Source organism: Somniosus microcephalus, unplaced genomic scaffold, assembly GCF_052327205.1.
Source record: "Somniosus microcephalus isolate GS21.2 unplaced genomic scaffold, FLI_Smic_1.0 unresolved_chr7, whole genome shotgun sequence".
Taxonomy (NCBI): domain Eukaryota; kingdom Metazoa; phylum Chordata; class Chondrichthyes; order Squaliformes; family Somniosidae; genus Somniosus; species Somniosus microcephalus.
The window spans coordinates 1939814-1967793 of record NW_028225185.1 but is presented as its reverse complement, the minus strand read 5'-3'; the positions used below and the strand labels follow the sequence as shown (position 1 = coordinate 1967793).

The window sequence follows — 27980 nt, the reverse complement described above, 5'->3', positions numbered from 1 at the left end:
TGATACAGGGCTATGGGGAGAGAGCGGGGCAGTGGAATACTCTAGTAAGGAGCCAGGACAGACACGATGGGCTGAACAGCCTGCGTCTGTTGTGCAAGCCTCTCTGGACAGCTGTTCCCACCGACCTGGGCACACTCACCTTCCAGCAGATCCCGTGCCAGTCCCGGCTCCGCCCCCGTCGAGCGAACAAAGTCTGACAGGACGGTATCCATGTCAAGAGTCATGTGATCATGAAGTCGTGCTGCTCATTTGCCAGCTCGACATGCGAACGGGTCGAAGGTCAATCGTCCATCTACAGGACAGCCCATGGGATCGTCTCTACATCGGATCACTGGAAGATAGAAACGAAACACTGGAAATCAAAACACAGCCGGGGACCGGGGTCACCCTGGGGGGGCGCTGGGGTGGGGGGCTGGGGGTCACCCTGGGGGGGCGCTGGGGGGGGGGGGGGGCCGGGGTCACCCTGGGGGGGCGCCGGGGGGGGGGGGGGTCACCATGGGGGCGCGGGGGTGGGTCAAGGGTGGGACGGTGGGTCGAGGGTGGGACGGTGGGTTGAGGAAATAGGGAGAATGTCTATGAAAAGCACTGGCTTGTTGGGTGGAACAACCTTTATGATTGCAGATTTTGCCTGGTCTCCAGGAGCTTGTCTTGTGTAAGGGGAATTCTCTGGCCAGCTCCCGTCACAGTCCTCAGCCCCAATCCCAGCACCCCCACCCCACTGCCAGCAGGAGCCCAAGGCCACAGCTCACGTACCATGATACGGGGAGGGAGTTATCCTCGAGCTCCGTCAGTGAACGGTCTCCTCAGGACACTAGTGGGACCTCATCACAGGCAGTCACTTTACATCACTTCCTGCGGCAAAGAAGAAACAAGAAATGTAATCAGTTTCCGCAAAGATATTACCAAAAATACCTGGGCATAGAGATCACCGTATATACCCGGGGAGGGAGGGCTCACCGTATATACCCGGGGAGGGTGGGCTCACCGTATATACCCGGGGAGGGAGGGCTCACCGTATATACCCGGGGAGGGAGGGCCCGGGGAGGGAGGGCTCACCGTATATACCCGGGGAGGGAGGGCTCACCGTATATACCCGGGGAGGGAGGGCTCACCGTATATACCCGGGGATACAGAGATCACCGTATATACTCCACAGAGACGGGCAGCTCTCATGGACACTGCAGGGGGCGGGACCCTATTTGTTGGCTGGGTTTATCCAGCAGGATTTTGCACCTTGTGAGGTTCGTGTATTTGCTGGTCTGAGAGGAGTGGACATCTTATCTAAAGGTGTGCTAGCACAGTGCTGGCGTGTCAGGTGGCAGTCCTCACTCGCCTCACTCCAAGCCTTCAGCACAGACAGACACCTCCTGATCTCACGGTCAGCTGGCTGCAGTCACTACACTGGCCCCGAGGGGCCGAATCACCAGCCTGTGACCCCCTCATTCAGCCTCCTCCACACTCGCGTTACTACTTCAGCTAACTTCTTTCTCATTCCCAGCTCCCTGCAGGTGTTGGGAGAGCTTCAGATGGTTAGATTAGACAGCAGCCAGTAACACTCACTCAGCGACAGAGCTCCTCACAGTGGGTGCAACCTCAGGGCAAATGCAACTGCTGCTGCCAACCGGAATTAGCCCAAAGCACCGGCCCGGGGTCTGCACATCGAAGATAGGAGCATGAGCAGGCCATTCGGCCCCTCGAGCCTGCTCCGCCATTCAATGAGATCATGGCTGATCATCCAAACTCAGTACCCTGTCCCTGCTTCCTCCCCATATCCCTTGATCCCTTTAGCCTTAAGAAATATATCTAACTCCTTCTTGAATATATTTAATGAATTGGCATCCACTGCCTTGTGTGGTAGAGAATTCCACAGGTTCACCACTCTCTGGGTGAAGAAATTCCTCCTCATCTCTGTCGTAAATGGCTTACCCCTTATCCTTAGACTGTGACCCCTGGTTTGGACTCCCCCGCCATCGGGAACATCCTTCCTGCATCTAGTCTGTTTAGTCCTGTTAGAATTTTATAAGTTTCAATGAGATCCCCTCTCATTCTTCTAAACTCCAGCAAATATAAGCCCAATCGACCCAATCTCTCCTCATACGTCATTCCTGCCATCCCAGGTATCAGTCTGGTGAATCTTCGCTGCACTCTCTCCATGGCAAGAACATCCTTCCTCAGATAAGGCGACCAAAACTGCACACAATACTCAAGGTGTGGTCTCACCAAGGCCCTGTACAACTGCAGCAAGACAACCTTGTTCCTGTACTCGAATCCTCTCGCTATGTAGCCTAACATACCATTTGCCTTCTTAACCGCCTGCTGCACCTGCATGCTTGCCTTCAGCGACTGGTGCACAAGAACACCCAGGTCTCGTTGCACTTCCCCTTTTCCCAATCTATTGCGTTCAGATAATAATCTGCCGTCCTGTTTTTGCCACCAAAGTGGATAACCTCACATTTATCCACATTATACTGCATCTGTCATGCATCTGCCCAATCACCCAACCTGTCCAAATCATACTGGAGTTTCTCTGCATCCTCCTCACAGCACACACGCCCACCCAGCTTTGTGTCGTCTGCAAACTTGGAGATATTATATATTAATGATCTAGATGAGGGAACTAGATGTAAGTACATCTTTTATAATGGACTCTAGCATTTTCCCCACTACCGATGTCAGGCTTACCGGTCTATAATTCCCCATTTTCTCCCTACCACCTTATTTTAAATAGAGCGGTTACAGTAGCTACCTTCCAATCCATGGGAACTGTTCCAGAATCTATACAATTTTGGATGATGACCAGCAATGCATCTACTATTTCTAGAGCCACTTCCTTAAGTACCCTAGTGTTGTGTATGTACCTTGAAGAGAATAACTGGTCTCAGACTGCAGTACCGGCAGTGACCACCCCTGCATAAAAGGCGCTAGAGAGCCTCTGTTGGTTAGTTTTCATTTATGCCTTTCACCAGTAAAGACTTGTTTGTTTCTCTCCTGCTAGTCCGTGTCTCAATCATTCACGGACTTAACACTGGCGACGAGTTAGAAACGAACTTACCTGCAACTCAGCAGCAGCTCCGACGACGTGTTGAAGGTCGGAGCCAGAAGAAAGAAGAGAAAAAAAAAAATAGGCCGTTGAAACTCGAGAAACGGGCGTCGACCGTCAATCATCGATTTCAAAACTTGCAGGAGAGACTGTCCAGAGCCAGGCTGGGTTCCTCGGTCCGTGGTTTCCCAGCTAATCGGGCTGGTGGCAGGTAGTGCTCTGATCCTTCCTGGGCTGCAACGGGGCCGGGCAGCGAGTCGGGAAGCAAGGAGAGAGAGAGAGGGTGGAGCATACAGGGCGCGGCCGGTGTTTCGAAGCTGGGCAGCGTTCAGACCTCAGAAGAGGGAGGGAAGTGTCCCAGAGGGTCCGCTCCACGACGGGAAGATAATAAAAGAAAATGAATTAATATTTAACGCGCAGGAAACCGTGGAAAGCAGCGCTAACAACAGCGGGGAAGAAGGCAAAGCACGGGAGGCGCCATTTTAGATTTGCAAGATGCCGAAGACTGGCTGTATCACTGCTTTTGATAATACATTAGAGGACTGGACCACGTATGTGGAAAGAGTCGAGGTATATTTCGAGGCAAATGAAATAGCAGAGGGAAAAAAGGCATCAATATTGCTAAACGTAATGGGCGCTAGAACGTACGGCCTATTGCGGGATCTGATTACACCAGCCAAACCGAAGGCGAAGAGTTTTAACGAAATTGTTGCTGTTCTACAGGAGCACTTAAACCCTGCACCGCTGTTGATAGCAGAAAGATTTAAATTCCACAGGAGAACTCAGCACAAAGATGAGAGCAATGCGGAGTATCTTACGGAACTACGCAAGCTATCAAAACACTGCCAGTTCGGAGCAGGACTGACAGATACTCTACAGGACAAATTTGTCTGTGGACTCCTGAGTGAAGGAACACAGAAGAAGTTACTCGCAGAAAAAGAGCTGACGCTAGATAAGGCTTTCAGCGTGGCAGTATCGTATGAAGCAGCAGCCAGGGGAGCTGCACAAATTCAACAAAAACCACAGGAATACAGCACCCATGAAATGACACGGGGATTTGCTAAATGTTATCGCTGCGGCAGAACTAACCATGACCAGAAGGACTGCTGGTCCAAAGACAAAATATGCAGACAATGCGGGAAGATTGGACACATTGCACGAGTTTGTAGGTCTGGGAAGAAGACCAGCGACAACAAAAAGGCTACTAAGGAACCGTACAAGAAAGTACAAAAGATGACGGACAGTAGTTCCGAAGACCAGATGAGCGATAGTGAATCAGAGAACAGGAGATTAAGCTGTCTCAAACTTCACAATGTAATCGCAAAAGAGGATCACCGAACCATTTGGGTCACCCTCACGATAGCAGGGTCCCAAGTTAAAATGGAATTGGATACAGGATCAGCGCTAACCGCCATGAATCGACGAGACTATTAGCGGCTATTTTCACACATACCCTTGAGAGAGACATCCATCGTCTTGACGACGTATACGGGGCAAAAAGTATACCCCAGAGGAAAAATAAGGGTGCCTGTCGAATACAATGGCAAGAAAATACGGAAATTGTATCTCTACATACTGCCAAATGGTGGACCACCGTTATTGGGACGGGAATGGATCAGGAAGATAAACTTAGATTGGCATTCCATTCATGCAATGATGGTGGACGGTAAAAAAGATGAAGACGTCACTCCTGGACGATTGTCAACAATCTTAGCTAACGCCAAAGAGGTATTTCAACAAGAACTGGGCACGCTTAAAGGCGTAACCGCCTCGTTAAAAATAGAAGAGAATGCAGTTCCCAAGTTTTTCAAAGCGAGACCGGTACCATATGCAATTCGTCCAGCCGTCGAGGCAGAGCTGGAGAATCTGGAGAAGGCGGGCGTGTTGTCTAAGGTCGACTGGAGCGAGTGGGCGACACCCATCGTTCCTGTCATGAAGAAAATGTTAAGCAATAAGTCCGGAGAGCCAAGAAAGATTCGCATCTGTGGGGATTTCAAGGTGACGGTGAACCCTGTCCTTCACACAGTACAATATCCTCTTCCAAGGATAGAAGACATCTTCGCCTCACTGTCTGGAGGGAAGCGTTTTACAAAAATTGACCTAGCACAAGCATATTTGCAGATGGAGGTTGAAGAGTCCTCTAGGAAGTATCTCACGATAAACACTCACAAAGGTCTTTACCAGTATCATCAATTGGTATTCGGAGTAGCATCGGCTCTGGCGATATGGCAAAGAGCGATGGAACAAGTCCTGCAAGGGATTCCGGGGACTCAGTGTTACTTGGACGACATCCTTGTAACAGGTGAAGATGACAGTGAACACCTTAACAACCTAGAACAGGTGCTCACTAGACTACGGGAACATGGGCTGCGAGCCAACCGCCCCAAGTGCGAATTTTTAAAGAAACAGATATCGTATTGTGGCCACGTGATTGATAAAGAGGGGTTACATAAGTCCCCTGACAAAATTGAAGCGGTTGTTAAGGTCCCAGCGCCTGAAAATGTGTCACAACTGAGGTCATTCCTCGGGTTGGTGAATTACTATCATAAGTTTTTGCCGAATTTGTCGACAATTCTGCATCCACTGAACGCCCTGCTACGAACGGGGGTAGCATGGAAATGGAGCGATGATTGTAAGCGTGCTTTTCAGAAGAGTAAGGACTTAATCACTTCGAAGGAAGTATTGGCTCACTACAACCCAGCACTGCCAATCAGGCTGGCGTGTGATGCGTCTCCCTACGGCATTGGGGCGGTACTGTCACATAAATTCCTTGATGGTTTGGAGAGGCCGATAGCTTTTGCGTCACGCTCGTTAACTTCTGCCGAGCGTAACTACGCCCAGATTGACAGAGAGGCCCTCAGCCTAGTGTGGGGGGTGAAGAAGTTCAATCACTATCTGCACGGTCAAAAATTTACTCTACTAACCGATCATCAACCTCGTCTCCATTTTCAACCCTCAGAAGGGCGTACCGATAATGACAGCACAACGGCTGCAGAGATGGTCCCTTTTCCTAGGGGCACACCAATATGACATCGAGTACAGGGGAACTAAACAGCATGGAAATGCTGATGGATTGTCACGTCTACCGTTGCCGACGGTGGAAGAAGACGACCTTGCAGTGGATCCAATGGAGTTATTCCACTCGACCATAGTCGAATGTCTCCCTGTGACGAATGCAAACATAGAAAAGGAAACACGGAATGACCCGACACTATCACGGGTCTATGATTTAACGGTGAAGGGATGGCCAGCACATGGCGAACCACTGCTGCCAGCATTTTCGCCAAGAAGAGAACAGCTGTCAGTGTGCAGAGGAACCTTGATGTGTGGATCCAGAGTAGTAATTCCACCTAAGTTGACGGATAGAGTGCTCAATGAGCTTCATGAGGGTCATCTGGGTGGGGTAAAAATGAAGAGCTTAGCCAGAGCGTTTGTGTGGTGGCCGGGAATCGATAGAGAAATCGAAGAGATGACCAAGAGCTGTGCAGGATGCCAGAAGGTCCAAAACGCCCCACCACAAGCTCCTCTGCATCCATGGGAGTGGCCCTCATCTCCATGGCAAAGGGTGCACATTGATTTTGCTGGTCCCTTCATGGACTCGATGTTTTTAATTGCGGTGGATGCACAAAGTGGCCAGAGGTAATAAAAATGTCCTCAACCACCACGGAAAAAACTATCACAGTTTTACGAACCATATACGCCAGGAATGGGCTGCCTGAACAGATTTGCTCTAACAATGGACCACAGTTTGTGTCTGAAGAGTTCCGGAGGTTCTTAAAGAACAATGGTGTTAAGCATTACACATCTGCCCCATATCATCCAGCCACTAATGGATTGGCCGAGAGGTTTGTCCAAACATTCAAGAAGGCTATCAAGGCAATGTGTAATGAAGATATACCCCTACAACACAAGGTGGACAACTTCTTGTTTGCCTACCGGAATGCGACACATGCGGTTACCAACCAAACTCCAGCCATGATGTTCTTCAATCGAAGACTACGATGCCGCTTGGATTTGGTTAAGCCAAACGTCCGAAGAGATGTGGAGAACAGGCAGTTTCAGAATATGAATGAAAGGCCGACCAGGAGTTTTAAGATAGGTCAACCAGTTTTGGCCCGGGACTACCGCACTGAGAAATGGCAGCCAGGAACGATTTGTACACGACAAGGACCTCTCATGTATACCGTGGACGTTGGGGAGAGCATTGTAAGACGCCATGCTGACCAGATTCTAGAGTCACTGGAAAACGTCAACTCCACACCACGATCTGATACACCTGGTAATGAAATCGACGTTCCAATTGCAGCTACCGCAGAACCGGTAATATTGGAAGCAGATGAACCAAACAACGACATTGATCCCGACTCAACATTGCCAGAAGAACCTGATACCCCAAAGAGGCGTTATCCAGACAGAATCAGGAAGCCTCCTCAAAGACTGAACTTATAATTGCTTAAACTTAACCACTGTATCTAGCAACAGTAATTGTGATTGTAATTCGTTATCATTAGTTGTTAAATGAATGTTATGTACTGTTTATCTAAAAGGGGAGGAATTGTTGTGTATGTACCTTTAAGAGAATAACTGGTCTCAGACTGCAGTACCGGCAGTGACCACCCCTGTATAAAAGGCGCTAGAGAGCCTCTGTTGGTTAGTTTCGTTTATGCCTTTCACCAGTAAAGATCTCTTTGTTTCTCTCCTGCTAGTCCGTGTCTCAATCATTCACGGACTTAACACCTAGGATGTAGATTATCAGGCCCTGGGGATTGATCGGCCTTCAATCCCGTCAATTTCCCTAACACCATTTCCCTACAAATACTGATTTCTTTCAGTTCCTCCCTTTCATCAGGCCCTATGTTCCCCGACATCTCTGGGAGGTTATTTGTGTCCTCCTTTGTGAAGACAGAACCAAAATATGTATTTAATTGGTCTGCCATTTCTTTGTCCCCCATTATAAATTCCCCTGATTCTGACTGCAAGGGGCCTACGCTTGACTTCACCAATCTTTTTCTCTTCACATATCTATAAAAGCTTTTACAGTCAGTTTTTATGTTCCCTGCAAGCTTACTCTCATACTCTATTTCCCCCCTCTTAATTAATCCCTTTGTCCTCCTTTGCTGAATCCTAAACTGCTCCCAATCCTCAGATTTGCTGCTTTTTCTGGCCAATTTATATGTCCTCTCCTTGGATCTTATGCTATCCCTAATTTCCTTCGTTAGCCACGGTTGAGTCATCTTTTTTGTTTTATTTTTTATGCCAAACAGGAATGAACAAATTCTGTAGTTCATCCATGCGATCTTTAAATGTTTGCCATTGCCTATCCACCGTCAACCCTTTAAGTAACGTTCCCCAATCCATCCTAGCCAACTCGCGCCTCATACCATCGTAGTTTCCTTTATTTAAATTCAGGACCCTAGTCTCCGAGTCAACGACTTCACTCTCCATCTTAATGAAGAATTCTATCATATTCTATCAATATTATGTACAAAGCAGCCTCTATCAAACAGGCAGTGAATCGGAACGGATTCTCCCTCCTCCCGGTTCCAGTTACCATCACACCGGCAGTCCGATGGTATGCTTGGTTGCACAGCCGCTCTGGACAACCCAAGGGACAGCGACAATGGTGAGCATTTGGCAAGGACATCCCAGCCTCAGCCATTCGGTGCCGGCCTCCCTCCCTCCCCAGACTCTCTGCCCCCTGCTGAATGCACAGTGCAGGAGGCAGCCATCGTGCTGGGCTAGATCTCCAATGCGAGCTGTCTGCTACAATCCCATTTCCCGCCTTTCCCCCTGTATCCGGTGTGCGTTGCTAGTGTTTATTGCTGTCGTTTCAGGTTTCTAGCTCTGGTACTTTCCCCCCCCTCCATCCTTTTATTAATCTCCGTCTTGTGTTGCTTGTTAAATATTTAATGCTTTTTACGTGTCTCCACAACACCAGGCAGCGAGGTACAGGGTCTGAGCAAGCCTCCTCCTCTGCTCCGTCACTGACTCCTGCCCACAGTCACAGGCTCACAGCAGCAGGTACTCGATCAAACAGCCACTCTTCATCCAAGAGTCCAGGGTATATTCAACCATGGAATGCAGCACAGCACAGCCCTATCCTGCGCTAGGGAACATAGGACCAGGAGGCGGTCATTTAGCCCCTCGAGCCTGTTCCGCCAGTCAATGCGATCATGGCTGATCATTCAAACTCAGTACCCAGTCCCTGCTTTCTCCCATATCCCTTTAGCCTTAAGAAATATATCTAACTCCTTCTTGAACAGCGGAACAGGCAAGAGGGGCTGAATGGCCTCCTCCTGCTCCTATTAAACAGTGTAATACAGAGATATATGTGCAGCAACCGTCTAAATGCAACTTCTCTTTTGGGTACGGGCAGCTGGCTCCGTATAATGTGTTCAGATATCGGGAGGTACAGGCCCACTGATCAGGCCCCAGATGCATAGGACTACTCTGGAACTGCATTCCGGAGTTAAATATCTCAGCGTCACGCACGCGACCACAAACATGCTGGAATGTGTCGGAATGTGGAGGCTTGTGCTGGTCGAGGGATGAGCTTGGGATGGCCTCGGGAAAGAAAGCTTCCTACGATACTCTGCTTCCCGCTGGCAGCGTCTTTCCTGTTACCCGTCACCGGGGTCACCGTGAAGCGGGATTCTCGCACTCTGCCCCCTTGAACCGCGACCGATACCCAGCGTTTCTGCATCCTCCGCCCTCGGGGAGAGCGCAGGGAGACCGACACTCGTCTTATTTCCTCTCCAGTGACCCTTTAAAACTGGTCACACACGGGCAGCAGCTCCTCACTCGTCATTCACTGCAGCACATGCCATCCCACACAGGCCCTCCCAGGCTTTCTCCAGCCAGCACCCACTATCACACAGAGAGAAGGTCTCTCTCTCTTTGTTTGAAGACCAGGACCTCAAACCCAGCACTAAGCTCATGGTCTACAGGACAGCAGTGATACCCACCCTGCTGTATGCCTCAGAGACATGGACCATGTACAGCAGGCACCTCAAAGCACTGGAGAGGTACCACCAACGCTGCCCCCGCAAGATCCTGCAAATCCATTGGCAGGATAGGCGCACCAACGTCAGTGTTCTTGCTCAGGCCAACATCCCCAGCATCGAAGCTCTGACCACGCTCAATCAGCTCCGATGGATGGGTCACATCGTCCGCATGCCCGATACGAGGCTCCCAAAACAAGCGCTCTACTCGGAGCTCCGGCGCGGCAAGAGAGCCCCAGGTGGGCAGAGCAAACGCTTCAAGGACACCCGCAAAGCCTCCTTGAAAAAGTGCAACATCCCCACCGACACCTGGGAATCCCTGGCCCAAGACCGCACAAAGTGGAGGAGAAGCATCCGGGAAGGCGCCGAACACCTCGAGTCTCTTCGCCGGGAGCAAGCGGAAGCCAAGCGCAGGCAGCGGAAGGAGCGCACGTCAACCCAAGCACCCGACCCACCCACCCCCTTCAACCACCGCCTGCCCCACCTGTGACAGAGACTGTAGGTCCTGTATTGGACTCAGCAGTCACCTGAGAACTCATTTTTAGTGTGGAAGCAAGTCATCCTCGGTTCCGAGGGACTGCCTAAGAGAAGACAGAGAGAAGGTAGTGGGAGAAAGCAGGAAGCGAGCAGCAACATATAACGACGTATGTTAATGAGCCTTAAAGTTCAGGCCTCACCCTAGGGCATGTTTACCCAGAGAGTGGTGAGAATGTGGAAGTCGCTACCACAGGGAGTGGTTGAGGCAAATAGCAGAGATGCATTTAAGGGGAGGCTGGACAAGCATGAGGGAGAAAGAGAGAGAATGCGGATAGATTTAGAAAGGCTGGAGCAGGCTCGATTGCAGCACGGACTGATGGGGCCGAATGGCCTGTTTCTGTGCTGTATATCCTGTGTAATCGCGAGCTCGATGATCCAGGCTTGCTCAGATTCACTGAACGCCTTCCAGAAAATCCACTTTAGAAAAAAGAGGGGCAATCCCAGGGGGCGGTGGGTTAACGCACCTCCGAGTGCTGCGCCATCGTAAGCTCTGGGTCTAGCCCCGGTCTGTGCTGAGTGAACTGGCCCAGACAGAAGCCCCACAGGGGTCAGCATTGCAATGACTGTGGTTAGAAAGCGGGTCAGGGTGCAGACAGGATCGTGTCCTGCCGTGATAATCTGCACGGTTGAATAGCTCGCCAACGCACTGTCTTGCCTCCCACGATCAAGAACAGCGGAGGAGGTGGCTGGGAGACACGGCGCGGTCTCACAGCCCGCCTTCGCTACACAGGTACAAACACAGAGCGCGAGGATGCCCCCAGAACAGTGCGAACTACTCCTCACCATCACTGATGGGGCGACACACCCTGCAGCTCAATATCCACACGGGGGTTGTGTGACCGGACACATTCCAATACACTGCTGACTGTCATCAAAATCAGCAGGTAGGCAGAGAGGGTCTGGCCGGAATTTCACACAGCAACAAGAACTGATGTTAACATTCACAGCGGGGGGGGGGGGGGGCGGGGGAAAAGAGACACGCGGGGCACAGAGACGCGGGGCAGAGCGGGGGGGTCGAGCGGGGGGGTGAGAGACGCGGGGCCGAGCCGGGGGGGGGAGGAAAGAGAGACACGGGGCCGAGCCGGGGGGGGGGGGGAGAAGAGAGAGAGAGAGAGACACTGGGTCGAGCGGGGGGGGGGGGGGGGGGGGGAAAAAGAGAGAGACGCGGGGTCGAGCGAGGGGAGAGAGACGCAGTGCCCAGCGGGGGGCGAGAGGCTCAGGGTCAAGCAGGGACGGAGAGACAACGAACCAGTTACAGCACTGCCTGCACATCTGGGCACCACATAATACGAAGGGCAGAGAGAGAGAGAGAGAGAGAGAGAACATTGACCAGGTCGATGCCGGGGGTGGCACAGACACCCTCCTCTTATCCCAGACCGCCCTTCGCCCCCCCCGCCATTGGCCAGGAATGGGAAGCGGGAGTCCCAGCAGGGACCCTCTGTGACACGGGCAAATTGGTCTGTGCTCCATTGAGCAGGGCTTCCCTGCAGGAAGCGAGGGCCGAGGGAAAGTATAGCTTGCTGCTCCGACACGGCAGGGAGTTGCAATCTCTCCGAACATGCCCCAGCCTGATGGGATTCTTCCAGTCAATACCTGCGGGTACTTTGCACTGCAACACCGTACCCCACCACAGGCTGTTGGGCAAGTATTGCCAGATTTACCATGAACCACCCCTCCTAAAGCTGCAGCTTAAAATACGGAGTATACTTGCAACGTCGATGAGTCACAGATAGTCTGGGCGAAGTACATATACATCAGGGAGTAGAAAGTCAAACAGCTCAGGAGAAGGCAGGGCAGGAAATCAAGCCCAGCTCAAAATAAAACCATGCCTGCAAGTGAGGTCTTTGAAATAAATCAGCCACTTCCACCCAGTGTGGGTTTGAGACAGCAGCTCCTGGGTCAGAGCCACATCCGACTCCTCCAGTGCAGTCTGTGGATTACACTCTCCCACTCCCACCCACACAGGGGTACAGTCCCACAGCCTGCGGGCGCATGGCACTACCCCACTTCACCGCCCACAGACGCGGTAAAGGGACTGCCCGCGATCCCAGGAAACCTGCTCAGGGCTGAGGTCGAGCAGAAGACTGAGTGAGAGAGAGAGCGCGAGCAGCGTGTGACCATTCACTCACCCCAGTATCACCACACCCTGCGTGTGAACTCCAGCACCAGTGACACACAGCACTGAACTCTTTGATCAAACATTCACAATTCAAAACTTCCAAAGTTTGGCAGACTGTGTTCTCACAACAAGGGTTTTCCTCACACACTCGGTCGGTGTTGATGCGACTGTTCCGCTCTCCCTCAGTGTCTCACAAACAGCACTGAGGTGAAGGCCCATGGAGTGGGTCTCTGGTGCTTTTGGTTGAGGGAGTGAAGCTGGGTTTTGTGCGGGGAGAACACCCCGTCCTTCCGGCGGTGCCCTGGGACCAGCAAGAACCCAGCACCTGCTGCACGGGGTTCACCTGTGGCTGTACGTGGGGGTAACGCAGCCAGGACTCCAGTTTCCAAAAGCGATGGGGCGTTTGAAAACAGCCAGCGAGTGCAGAAAATGAAAGCAGTTCCTGCCCAGCTCCCTCCAGACTTCCCCCGTAAGAAACGCCCCCCCCCCCCCCCACGCCCCGCCGACAGAAGCAGCTCAGCTTTGTGCAGATGTGGGCCGCTACCCAGTACATCACATAAAGCTGCCCCTCCCTGAGGAAGGAATGGCAACTGAGCGAGAAGTTAATTTAAAATCAAACCACCTGAAGGCACATGTTAAGAAGCAATCCGAACAAGGGTCCTTAACCCCAACACATGAGCGCGCTAAACCCCCAAAGGTCAACCTCATGTCTTTGTTAAAATAGACCCCACCGCACTTCACGTGCCACAACTTCCCCAAGGGTTGGCCGCCCATCAACAGCGCGAGAACGTACCTCGACTGGATAGCAGAACGGACCACAAGACCTGTACCCACCAGTACTGTACCCCAGTGTTATACAGTGACAGACCTGTCCCCACCAGTACTGTACCCCAGTGTTATAGTGACAGACCTGTACCCACCAGCACTGTACCCCAGTGTTATACAGTGACAGACCTGTACCCACCAGTACTGTACCCCAGTGTTACAGGGACAGACCTGTACCCACCAGTACTGTACCCCAGTTATACAGTGACAGACCTGTACCCACCAGTACTGTACCCCAGTGTTATTGACAGACCTGTACCCACCAGTACTGTACCCCAGTGTTAGTGACAGACCTGTACCCACCAGTACTGTACCCCAGTGTTACAGGGACAGACCTGTACCCACCAGTACTGTACCCCAGTTATACAGTGACAGACCTGTACCCACCAGTACTGTACCCCAGCGTTATACAGTGACAGACCTGTACCCACCAGTACTGTACCCCAGTGTTATACAGTGACAGACCTGTACCCACCAGTACTGTACCCCAGTGTTATACAGTGACAGACCTGTACCCACCAGTACTGTACCCCAGTGTTACAGGGACAGACCTGTACCCACCAGTACTGTACCCGTGTTATACAGTGACAGACCTGTACCCTCCAGTACTGTACCCCAGTGTTAGTGACAGACCTGTACCCACCAGTACTGTCCCCCAGTTATACAGTGACAGACCTGTACCCACCAGTACTGTACCCCAGTGTTACAGGGACAGACCTGTACCCACCAGTACTGTACCCCAGTGTTACAGGGACAGACCTGTACCCACCAGTACTGTACCCCAGTGTTATACAGTGACAGACCTGTACCCACCAGTACTGTACCCTAGTGTTATACAGTGACAGACCTGTACCCACCAGTACTGTACCCAGTTATACAGTGACAGACCTGTACCCACCAGTACTGTACCCCAGCGTTATATAGTGACAGACCTGTACCTACCAGTACTGTACCCCAGTGTTATACAGTGACAGACCTGTACCCACCAGTACTGTACCCCAGTGTTATACAGTGACAGACCTGTACCCACCAGTACTGTACCCGTGTTATACAGTGACAGACCTGTACCCACCAGTACTGTACCCCAGTGTTATACAGTGACAGACCTGTACCCACCAGTACTGTACCCGTGTTATACAGTGACAGACCTGTACCCACCAGTGCTGTACCCCAGTGTTATACAGTGACAGACCTGTACCCACCAGTACTGTACCCCAGTGTTATACAGTGACAGACTGTACCCACCAGTACTGTACCCGTGTTACAGTGACAGACCTGTACCCACCAGTACTGTACCCGGGTTATACAGTGACAGACCTGTGCCCACCAGTACTGTACCCGGGTTATACAGTGACAGACCTGTGCCCACCAGTACTGTACCCCAGTGTTATACAGTGACAGACCTGCACCCACCAGTACTGTACCAGTGTTATAGTGACAGACCTGTACCCACCAGTACTGTACCCCAGCGTTATACAGTGACAGACCTGCACCCACCAGTACTGTACCAGTGTTATAGTGACAGACCTGTACCCACCAGTACTGTACCCCAGTGTTATACAGTGACAGACCTGTACCCACCAGTACTGTACCCGTGTTATAGTGACAGACCTGTACCCACCAGTACTGTACCCGTGTTAATGACAGACCTGTACCCACCAGTACTGTACCTGTTATACAGTGACAGACCTGTACCCACCAGTACTGTACCCCAGTGTTAGTGACAGACCTGTACCCACCAGTACTGTACCCCAGTGTTATACAGTGACAGACCTGTACCCCCCAGTGCTGTACCCCAGTGTTATGTCTGGGTGTTTGTCACCAATCACGTGGACACAGTGAGAGATTTGCAGAAGCCCTGTTGTTGCGCTGTACTGACAGGGCAGTGACAGCACCGGGACACAATTGGATGTGAAGTCCCCGTCTCCTTTGGGTGAATGCCGTGGCGAAATTCAGCATCTCCCCCTGGGCCAGAGCTATTTTGTTTCTTTGAGATGAATGAGCTGTGGCATTGTCTAAGTGTGAATGATTTTACACAGAGCTCTGGCCTTTAGTTCCCCACTTCAATTCATGACTGGGATCCAAGTTCACAGTTTCAATTCTTGAAACGCACAGGGAGTTCTTACTTTATGACGTTCAGGCCACGGAGGAGGAGTTAATGTGCTGTCTCTGGTTTTGAGGCAGTTAATGGCCCTGCTCAGCAAGTAAATATTCAGTCCTTTTCAAACTTGTTTTTCCTGCAGAGATTGAAATGATAAAAATACATCAGCACTGGGGAGCAGATAGAACAGGTTAACTACACACAAGCAGGAAGGACAGGCTCCCAGAGAGTCAGGGCACGCTGGGGATTGGGTGGAGAGCTGGGTTATCACGCTGGCCTCCCACATCAGTGAAAGGGGTGCGAATCACTCCTTGCTCCCTCCCGACTTCGCCACACATCCTATTCTACCCGCATCGGAAAGGTGAAAGGCTGAAGGACAACGGTCAGGCTTTGAAGACAGGAGCCACCCCCCCACCCCAAACCCTCCAGGTGACCCGGTGGGGCAGATGTAAAGCTGGGAGGATCCTGGGGACATAAGCCCTCAACACAAAACCTCCAACTCACAGACCGTGACGTATCGGGCGTGGGATAGGATAAATGCCGCACACGTGGGGTATGAGCCTCCAGTCTGAGTGAGGACAGAGCACAGGGAAATTTAATCTGCACCCAACTTGTGCTGTAATACAGTGCCCTCTTCATGAAGAGACTGCCTTTCATGTTAATACTATGAGGTGTACCGGGGAGTTGTTCCGAGCCGGAGCTGGGAGCGCCTGCCGGCTACACGGAGTGTCTGAAAATGAAAGCGCCCCTCACCCCACACCCCTCCCCTCATCTGATGAACTCAGGATTCACATAGAAGCCATGACACAAACGGAAGGAAGTTTAATCTCCCGCAGACACCGGCTCTGGTAACAGGGCCATAAAGCCCAGGTATTGGCGGGGAGCTGCTGTGTGAGGCTGTATTCCACCCAGCCCACGTCCACTCTACTCTCTATCAATCTGCCACCCCCACCATTCGCAAATTCCTCGCACAGCAACGGAACCAAACCCCCGCCCCCCACCGGACAGAACGTCCCACGAGAGGAGGAAGAATTGAAATCAGGCATTCTGATGAGGTTAGCGAAAGTGTTTCACTCCAAGTTCACAGCAGTGAGAAGCCCATTGATTGGCTCAATCACTGCTCTGTCTCGCTGTCGCCCACCGATCAGCCCACACAAAGTTACAAGACAACAATAAAACCTGGCATTCCTCACAGTGCTCACAGCTTCTGGGCAGCACGTGCTGAAGAACAAACAGGCAAAACACTGCTTTCAGCCTGAACTCCACAACAACTTTCAGATGGGACTCGCAAACAGCTATAGAAGCCATCACTGGGCCTAGTTAGTGCATTCATACCAGTTACTGTAAAGGGGAAAAATCACAGACAAACCCACACTGCAACATAATACACTATGATTCTGTTTAATACTCGACACATCCCATCAAATTGCTCCAATGTCCAGTGACAGACCTGTACCCACCAGTACTGTACCCCAGTGTTATACAGCGACAGACTTGTACCCACCAGTACTGTACCCCAGTGTTATAGTGACAGACCTGTACCCACCAGTACTGTACCCCAGTGTTATAGTGACAGACCTGTACCCACCAGTACTGTACCTCATTGTTAGTGACAGACCCGTACCCACCAGTACTGCACCCCAGTGTTAGTAACAGACTTGTACCCACCAGTACTGTACCCGTTATACAATGACAGACCTGTACCCACCAGTACTGTACCCATGTTATAGTGACAGACCTGTACCCACTAGTACTGTATTCGTGTTATAGTGACAGACCTGTACCCACCCGTACTGTACCAGACCTGTACCCGTGTTATAGTGACAGACCTGTACCCCAGTGTTATACAGTGACAGACCTGTTACCACCAGTACTGTACCCGTGTCATAGTGACAGACCTGTACCCACTAGTACTGTACCAGTGTTATACAGTGACAGACCTGTACCGACCAGTACCATACCCGTGTTATACAGTGACAGACCTGTACCCACTAGTACTGTACCCCAGTGTTAGTGAGACAGACCTGTACCCACCCGTACTGTACCAGTTAGTGACAGACCTGTACCCACCAGTACTGTACCCGTGCTAGTGACAGACCTGCACCCACCAGTACTGTACCCCAGTGTTATATAGTGACAACCTGTACCCACCAGCACTGTACCCCAGTGTTAGTGACAAACCTGTACCCGCCAGCACTGTACCCCAGTGTTATACAGTGACAGACCTGTACCCACCAGTACTGCACCCTAGTGTTATACAGTGACACCTGTACCCACCAGTACTGTACCCGTGTTATACAGTGACAGACCTGTACCCACCAGTACTGTACCCCAGTGTTATACAGTGACAGACCTGTACCCACCAGTACTGTACCCCAGTGTTATACAGTGACAGACCTGTACCCACCAGTACTGTACCCGTGTTATACAGCGACAGACCTGTACCCACCAGTACTGAGGATGTAACTAGTAAAATAGACAAGGGAGAACCAGTGGATGTGGTGTATTTGGACTTTCAGAAGGCTTTCGATAAGGTCCCACATAAGAGATTAGCGTGTAAAGTTAAGGCACATGGGATTGGGGGCAAGGTATTGACTTGGATAGAGAACTGGTTGACAGATAGAAGCAAAGAGTTGGAATAAACTTTTTTTTTTCCCCCGAGTGGCAGGCAGTGACTAGTGGGGTACCGCAGGGCTCAGTCCTCGGACCCCAGCTATTCACAATATATATTAATGATCTAGACAAGGGAACTAGATGTAATATCTCCAAATTTGCAGATGACACAAAGCTGGGTGGACGTGTGTGCTGTGAGGAGGATGCCAAAAAACTACAGGATGATTTGGACAGGTTGGGTGATTGGGCAAAAGCATGGCAGATGCAATATAATGTGGATAAATGTGAGGTTATCCACTTTGGTGTCAAAAACAGGAAGGCAGATTATTATCTGAATCTGAATGGCAATAGATTGGGAGAAGGGGAAGTGCAACGAGACCTGGGTGTCCTTGTGCACCAGTCGCTGAAGGTAAGCATGCAGGTGCAGCAGGCGGTTAAGAAGGCAAATGGCATGTTGGCCTTCGTAGCGAGAGGATTTGAGTACAGGAACAAGGATGTCTTGCTGCAGTTGTACAGGGCCTTGGTGAGACCACATCTTGAGTATTGTGTGCAGTTTTGGTCGCCTTATCTGAGGAAGGATGTTCTTGCCATGGAAGGAGTTCAGCGAAGATTCACCAGGCTGATACCTGGGATGGCAGGAATGACGTATGAGGAGAGATTGGGTCGATTGGGCTTGTACTCGCTGGAGTTTAGAAGAATGAGAGGGGATCTCATTGAAACTTATAAAATTCTGACAGGACTGGACAGACTAGATGCAGGAAGGATGTTCCCGATGGTTGGGGAGTCCAGAACCAGGGGTCACAGTCTAAGGATAAGGGGTAGGCCTTTTAGGACAGAAATGAGGAGTAATTTCTTCACCCAGAGTGGTGAACCTGCAGAATTCTCTACCACAGAAGGCAGTAGAGGCCAATTCATTAAATATATTCAAGAAAGAGTTGGATATATTTCTTAAGGCTAAAGGGATCAAGGGATATGGGGAGAAGGCAGGGACAGGGTACTGAGTTTGGATGATCAGCCATGATCTCATTGAATGGCGGAGCAGGCTCGAGGGGCCGAATGGCCGACTCCTGCTCCTATCTTCTACGTTTCTATGTTCCCGAAGGATGTTCCCAATGGCCCTCACCAATACAATCACATCCTTCCTATAGTGTGGCGACCAGAACTGCACACAGTATTCCAGCTGTGGCCTAACTAGCGTTTTGTACAGCTCCATCATAACCTCCCTGCTCTTATATTCTATGCCTCGTGTTACACAGTGACAGACCTGTACCCACCAGTACTGTACCCCAGTGTTATACAGTGACAGACCTGTACCCACCAGTACTGTACCCGTGTTATACAGTGACAGACCTGTACCCACCAGTACTGTACCCCAGTGTTATACAGTGACAGACCTGCACCCACCAGTGCTGTACCCGTGTTACAGTGACAGACCTGTACCCACCAGTACTGTACCCCAGTGTTATACAGTGACAGACCTGTACCCAATACAATACAATACAAATCGCTTTATTGGCATGATAAGGTACATCTTATGTTGCCAAAGCATCAAAATACATTTATGGTTGAACACATAAACGCGGTTCCATTCATACAGTGTATAAACAGGTATATCCCTGAGTTTATAATTATATTTTCGCCTTGTTTATATATACTCTTGTCTTAGTTTACTGGTTGTCCCTCTGTTCATGGCAAGCTGTAACATAGTGTGCCGCCAGTGTTACACAGCTTCTCGCCTCCCCCAGTAGGAATGGGAGTTTTTGGTTGTCAGTCAGATTTCTGAATTCAGGGCATATTTGTGAGAATTTTTGATAGAAACCAGTACTGTACCCCAGTGTTATACAGTGACAGACCTGTACCCACCAGTACTGTACCCCAGTGTTATAGTGACAGACCTGTACCCACCAGTACTGTACCCGTGTTATAGTGACAGACCTGTACCCACCAGTACTGTACCCCAGTGTTATACAGTGACAGACCTGTACCCACCAGTACTGTACCCCAGTGTTATACAGTGACAGACCTGTCCCACCAGTACTGTACCCCAGTGTTATACAGTGACAGACCTGTACCCACCAGTACTGTACCCCAGTGTTATACAGTGACAGACCTGTACCCACCAGTACTGTACCCGTGTTATACAGTGACAGACCTGTACCCACCAGTACTGTACCCCAGTGTTATACAGTGACAGACCTGCACCCACCAGTGCTGTACCCGTGTTACAGGTGACAGACCTGTACCCACCAGTACTGTACCCCAGTGTTATACAGTGACAGACCTGTACCCACCAGTACTGTACCCCAGTGTTATACAGTGACAGACCTGTACCCACCAGTACTGTACCCGTGTTATACAGTGACAGACCTGCACCCACCAGTACTGTACCCCAGTGTTATACAGTGACAGACCTGTCTCCACCAGTACTGTACCCCAGTGTTATACAGTGACAGACCTGTACCCACCAGTACTGTACCCCAGTGTTATACAGTGACAGACCTGTACCCACCAGTACTGTACCCCAGTGTTATACAGTGACAGACCTGTACCCACCAGTACTGTACCCGTGTTATAGTGACAGACCTGTACCCACCAGTACTGTACCCCAGTGTTATACAGTGACAGACCTGTACGCACCAGTACTGTACCCCAGTGTTATACAGTGACAGGCCTGCACCCACCAGTACTGTACCCCAGTGTTATACAGTGACAGGCCTGTACCCACCAGTACTGTACCCCAGTGTTATACAGTGACAGACCTGCACCCACCAGTACTGTACCCCAGTGTTAGTAACAGACCTGTACCCACCAGTGCTGTTCCCGTGTTATACAGTGACAGACCTGTACCCACCAGTACTGTACCCATTATAGTGATGGATAGATCTGTATTTTTGTGAACAAACATGAACGTTTTCCGATGCTTTGGCAACATAAGATGTAACTTGTCAAGCCAATAAAGCGATTTGAATTCAATTAAATTGATAGACCTGTAACCACCAGTACTGTACCTGTGTTATACAGTGACAGACCTGTACCCACCAGTACTGTACCCTGGTGTTATAGTGACAGACCTGTACCCACCAGTACTGTACCCGTTATACAGTAACAGATCTGTACCTACCAGTACTGTACTAGTGTGATGGTGACAGACCTGTACCCGCCAGTACTGTACCCCAGTATTATAGAGTGACAGACCTGTGCCCACCTGCACTGTACCCATTATAATGACAGACCTGTACCCACCAGCACTGTACCCGTTAGTGACAGACCTGAACCCAACAGTTTTGTACCTGTGTTAGTGACAGACCTGTACCCACCAGTACTGTACCCGTTTGCAGTGACAGACCTGTACCCACTAGTACTATACCCGTTATACAGTGACAGACCTGTACCCACCAGTACTGTACCCGTGTCATAGTGACAGACCTGTACCCACCAGTACTGTACCCGTGTCATAGTGACAGACCTGTACCCACCAGTACTGTACCCGTGTTATACAGTGACAGACCTGAACCCACCAGTACTGTACCCCAGTGTTATACAGTGACAGACCTGTACCCACCAGTGCTGTACCCGTGTTATACAGTGACAGAACTGTACCCAACAGTACTGTACCCGAAGGATGTTCCCAATGGCCCTCTCCAATGCAATCACATCCTTCCTATAGTGTGGCGACCAGAACTGCGCACAGTATTCCAGCTGTGGCCTAACTAGCGTTTTGTACAGCTTCATCATAACCTCCCTGCTCTTATATTCTGTGCCTCGGGTTATACAGTGACAGACCTGTATCCACCAGTACTGTACCCCAGTGTTATACAGTGACAGACCTGTACCCACCAGTACTGTACCCATGTTATACAGTGACAGACCTGTACCCACTAGTACTGTACCCCAGTGTTATACAGTGACAGACCTGTACCCACCAGTACTGTACCCCAGTGTTAGTGACAGACCTGTACCCACCAGTGCTGTACCCGTGTTATACAGTGACAGACCTGTACCCACCAGTACTGTACCCATTATAGTGATAGACCTGTAACCACCAGTACTGTACCTGTGTTATAGTGACAGACCTGTACCCACCAGTACTGTACCCCGGTGTTATAGTGACAGACCTGTACCCACCAGTACTGTACCCGAAGGATGTTCCCAATGGCCCTCTCCAATGCAATTACATCCTTCCTATAGTGTGGCGACCAGAACTGCGCACAGTATTCCAGCTGTGGCCTAACTAGCATTTTGTGCAGCTCCATCATAACCTCCCTGCTCTTATATTCTGTGCCTCGGGTTATACAGTGACAGACCTGTACCCACCAGTACTGTACCCCAGTGTTATACAGTAACAAATCTGTACCTACCAGTACTGTACTAGTGTGATGGTGACAGACCTGTACCCACCAGTACTGCACCCCAATGTTGTAGTGACAGACCTGTACCCGCCAGTACTGTACCCGTGTTAGTGACAGACCTGTACCAACTAGTACTGTACCCCAGTGTTAGTGACAGACCCGCTAGTACTGTACCCCAGTGTTAGTGACAGACCTGTACCCACCGGTACTGTACCAGTGTTACAGTGACAGACCCGTACCCACCAGTGCTGTACCCCAATGTTAGTGACAGACCTGTACCCACCAGTGCTGTACCCATATTATACAGCAACAGACCTGTCCCCACCAGTACTGTACCCGTGTTATACAGTGACAGACCTGTACCCCCCAGTATTGTACCCCAGTGTTATACAGTGACAGACCTGTACCCACCAGTATTGTACCCTCGTGTTATACAGACAGAGCTGGAGTTTTAACAACAGGTTCTGATATTGTATGTCTTGGGGTTTTGACAGTTGAAGTGGACGTGAAGCAATCATTTCTCCCCATCGGTTAACCCGCACTGAGAGCCAGGTTACTGTATTTAAATCCAAAAACGTGCCACCTACGACAACACAGCCTCGCTGCAGTCACAGTCGGATGTCGACCAGGCCGGGTGGGTGGCACACTTCCGCAAGAGCCGGGCTTGTGCTGCTGGACACGTAGAACAAGTACGGGTGGACACTTGGTGTGCGGCCTTGCTTACTGGGGACTGGAGCGGGCCATTCGGCCCGGTCCTGTTATTTGGAGGGCACGGTCCCGATCGCGGTGCAGCGACTGCCCCCCCCGTAGAGAGAGAGACACTGGCCAATCACCGGGGCAGGCTGCCCCCCCCACAGTCGCATACACTGGGTGTCTGGGCTTTCGTGTGAGGCCTCCCGCAGTCGCGTACACTGGGTGTCTGGGCTTTCGTGTGAGGCCTCCCGCAGTCGCATACACTGGGTGCCTGGGCTCTCGTGCGAGGCCTCCCGCAATTGCATACACTGGGTGTCTGGGCTTTCGTGTGATGCCTCCCACAGTCGCATACACTGGGTGTCTGGGCTCTCGTGTGATGCCTCCCACAGTCGCATACTCTGTGCTCTCGTGCGAGGCCTCCCACAGTCGAATACTCTGGGTGTCTGGGCTCTCGTGTGATGCCTCCCACAGTCGCATACACTGGGTGTCTGGGCTCTCGTGTGATGCCTCCCACAGTCGCATACACTGGGTGTCTGGGCTCTTGTGCGAGGCCTCGCACAGTCGCATACTCTGTGCTCTCGTGCGAGGCCTCCCACAATCGAATACTCTGGGTGTCTGGGCTCTCGTGTGAGGCCTCCCACAGTCGAATACTCTGTGTGTCTGGGCCGGTGTTTTGGGGGTGAGGGGTGTAAGGGGGCAACAGGACAGCGGTGCCCCCAGCCCCAGGCCTCCCAGGGACCGGTGCAGAGGCCCGGGGGAGGGGATGGAGGGGCCCGGGGACGGGACAGCAGAGAGAAGATCAGGAGAGTCCGGCGCTTTGGGCCCTCCCCTCAGACTCGCCTCCCCCCCTCGGGCCGCGCGTCAAATCTAGACCGAGGCTTGGCGGCCTAGCGGGCCGTGGGAGCGCCCGAGCCTTACCTGGAACTGGAGCCGGGCTCAGTCCGGGCCCCCCGAGCGCGGGGCCTCACCTACAGCGGCCGCCGGATGATGTGCGAGAGCCGAGGCCCAGGGTGAGCGGTGCCAGCGCCTCACTGCGGCCTCCCGCTCCTCCACTGGCGGCGCAGCCTTGCCTGGCCCGGCCCCGCCCCGCCTTGACTGACAGCCATCGCCCGCCAATCGGCGGCCTGGTTGCCCCGGGTTACGCGGGTTTGGGCGCCGCTCGGGCCAATCGGCGGGCTCGGGGGGGGCGGGGCGTGGGGAGCGGGGGGGCGGGGCCGCTCGTCAGGCTCGGGTTGACAACCACGCCGCTGACGTCATCGCAGCGGCGGTGCGTGTGACGTCATCGCAGAGGCGGTGCGTGCGACGTCATCGCAGAGGCGGTGCGTGGGACGTCATCGCTGTGGAGGTGCGTGTGACGTCATCGCAGGGATATATGTGTGTGTGTGTGTGACGTCATCGCAGAGCCCAGCGACTGACGTCATGGTTGCCAGATCCATGACGTCACGCGGGTGGGCCAGGGGTTTTCCACTCTCCCCCCCCAGATGCTGAAAACAGAGAAAGACTCGCATTTTTCCAGCGCCTTTTATCAACCTCGGGATGTCCCAAAGCGCTTTACAGCCAATTTTCGGAGTATGGTCACTGTTGTAATGTCGGAAATGCGCACAGCAAGCTCCCACAAAGATTACAGTGTTAATGACCGGATCATCCGTTTTAGTGATGTTGGTTGAGGGATAAATATTGGCCCCAGGACACTCCTGCTCTTCTTCGAAATAGTGGCCGCGGGAACTTTTACATCCATTCGAGAGAGCAGACGGGGCCTCGGTTTAACATCTCATACGAAAGACGGCCCCGCCGACAGTACCGCCCCTCCGACAGTGCGGCGCTCCCTCAGTACCGCCCCTCCGACAGTGCGGCGCTCCCTCAGTACCGCCCCTCCGACAGTGCGGCGCTCCCTCAGTACCGCCCCTCCGACAGTGCGGCGCTCCCTCAGTACCGCCCCTCCGACAGTGCGGCGCTCCCTCAGTACCGCCCCTCCGACAGTGCGGCGCTCCCTCAGTACCGCCCCTCCGACAGTGCGGCGCTCCCTCAGTACCGCCACTCCGACAGTGCGGCGCTCCCTCAGTACCGCCCCTCCGACAGTGCGGCGCTCCCTCAGTACTGCCCCTCCGACAGTGCGGCGCTCCCTCAGTACCCCCACTCCGACAGTGCGGCGCTCCCTCAGTACCGCCCCTCCGACAGTGCGGCGCTCCCTCAGTACCGCCCCTCCGACGCTCCCTCAGTACCGCCCCTCCGACAGTGCGGCGCTCCCTCAGTACCGCCCCTCCGACAGTGCGGCGCTCCCTCAGTACCGCCACTCCGACAGTGCGGTGCTCCCTCAGTACCGCCCTCCGACAGTGCGGCGCTCCCTCAGTACCACCCCTCCGACAGTGCGGCGCTCCCTCAGTACCGCCCCTCCGACGCTCCCTCAGTACCGCCCCTCCGACAGTGTGGCGCTCCCTCAGTACCGCCCCCCCGACAGTGCGGCGCTCCCTCAGTACCGCCCCTCCGACAGTGCGGCGCTCCCTCAGTACTGGCCGTCCGACAGTGCGGCGCTCCCTCAGTGCTGCCCCTCCGGCAGTGCGGCGCTCCCTCAGTACCGCCCCTCCGACAGTGCGGCGCTCCCTCAGTACTGCCCCTGAATTAACGTTTCAAGTCGAAGAGCTTTCAGCAAAATAACATGTAGGTAATTACGGGGATGGTGGTAGATTTCCATTCCTGAAGGCGATTAATGAAGCACTTGAGTTTTATGGTAATCCAGCAATTTTCATGGTTATTTTACTGATACCAGCTCACATATTACCAGTTTATTAAATTCAATTGCACACATTGCCATGTTGGGATTTCAACTTATAACATTTGGGTTGCTCGCCCAGTACCATTACTAGACCACCCTTTGTAATAGTAAAGAAAAGGTATTCTGCGGCGAGTGTCTCACCTCCTGACTCCCCAAAGCCTTTCCACCATCTGCAAGGCACAAGTCAGGAGTGTGATGGAATACTCTCCACTTGCCTGGATGAGTGCAGCTCCGACAACACTCAAGAAGCTCGACAACATCCAGGACAAAGCAGCCCACTTGATTGGCACCCCATCCACCACCTTAAACACTCACTCCCTCCACCACCGGCGCACCGTGGCTGCAGTGTGTACCATCTACAAGCTGCACTGCAGCAACTCGCCAAGGCTTCTTCAGCAGCACCTCCCAAACCCGCCACCTCTTCCACCTAAAAGGACAAAGGCAGCAGGCGCATGGGAACACCACCACCTCCAAGTTCCCCTCCAAGGTATATGGAGACCAGGACTGTGCACAGTTCTGGTCTCCATATACCTTGGTTAGACCAGACTTGGAGCACTGTGCACAGTTCTAGTCTCCATATACCTTGGTTAGACCACACTTGGAGCACTGTGCACAGATCGGGTCTCCATATACCTTGGTTAGACCACACTTGGAGCACTGTGCACAGTTCTGGTCTCCATATACCTTGGTTAGATCACACTTGGAGCACTGTGCACAGTCCTGGTCTCCATATACGTTGGTTAGACCACACTTGGAGCACTGTGCACAGTTCTGGTCTCCATATACCTCGGTTAGACCACACTTGGAGCACTGTGCACAGCTCTGGTCTCCATATACCTTGGTTAGATCACACTTGGAGCACTGTGCACAGTCCTGGTCTCCATATACGTTGGTTAGACCACACTTGGAGCACTGTGCACAGTTCTGGTCTCCATATACCTTGGTTGGACCACACTTGGAGCACTGTGCACAGATCGGGTCTCCATATACCTTGGTTAGACCACACTTGGAGCACTGTGCACAGTTCTGGTCTCCATATACCTTGGTTGGACCACACTTGGAGCACTGTGCACAGATCGGGTCTCCATATACATTGGTTAGACCACACTTGGAGCACTGTGCACAGTTCTGGTCTCCATATACCTTGGTTGGACCACACTTGGAGCACTGTGCACAGTTCTGGTCTCCATATACATTGGTTAGACCGCACTCGGAGCACTGCGCACAGTTCTGGTCTCCATATTACAAAAAGGATATGAAGGCACTGGAGAAGGTGCAAAAAAGATTTATTAGAATGATACCAAAACTGAGAGGATATACTTATCAGGAAAGGATGAACAGGCTGGGGCTCTTCTCTAGAAACGAGAAGGCTGAGGGGGTGACCTGATCGAGGTCTTTAAGATTATGATGGGGTTCGATAGGGTAGACGTAGAGAAGATGATTCCACTTGTGGGGGAGACCAGAACTAGGGGCCATCAATAGAAGATCGTCACTAATAAATCCAATGGGGAATTCAGGAGAAACTTCTTTACCCAGAGAGTGGTGAGAATGTGGAACTCGCAACCACAGGGAGTGGTTGAGGTGAATAGCATCGATGCATTTAAGGGGAAGCTGGATAAACACATGAGGGAGAAGGGAATAGAAGGATATGGTGATAGGGTGAGATGAAGAGGGGTGGGAGGAAGCTTGTGTGGAACATAAACACCGGCACGGATGTGATGAGCCGAATGGCCTGATTCTGTGCCATGTAAATACCATGTAACTATGTAATATTATGTAACCTAGTGAGAATATTTGTAGCCTTGACTATTACATAGGATTACATCGGATATACGGCACAGAAACAGGCCATTCGGCCCAACCAGTCCATGCCGGCATTTATGCTCCACACGAGCCTCCTCCTGTCGTTTCTCATCTAAAGCTTGTCTA

General features: G+C 51.9%; 1 long non-coding RNA gene across 1 annotated transcript; it reads right to left on the bottom strand.

Annotated features, from left to right (window-relative positions):
* Positions 1-137: 137 nt before the first annotated feature.
* On the bottom strand, positions 138-24373 carry LOC147086354 (uncharacterized). The gene is made up of 4 exons (XR_015075718.1): positions 24197-24373; positions 15649-15759; positions 754-852; positions 138-331 (listed from the first exon to the last, which is right to left on the bottom strand). It is a non-coding gene; the product is annotated as an uncharacterized LOC147086354 (long non-coding RNA).
* Between the last annotated feature and the right edge of the window lie 3607 nt (positions 24374-27980).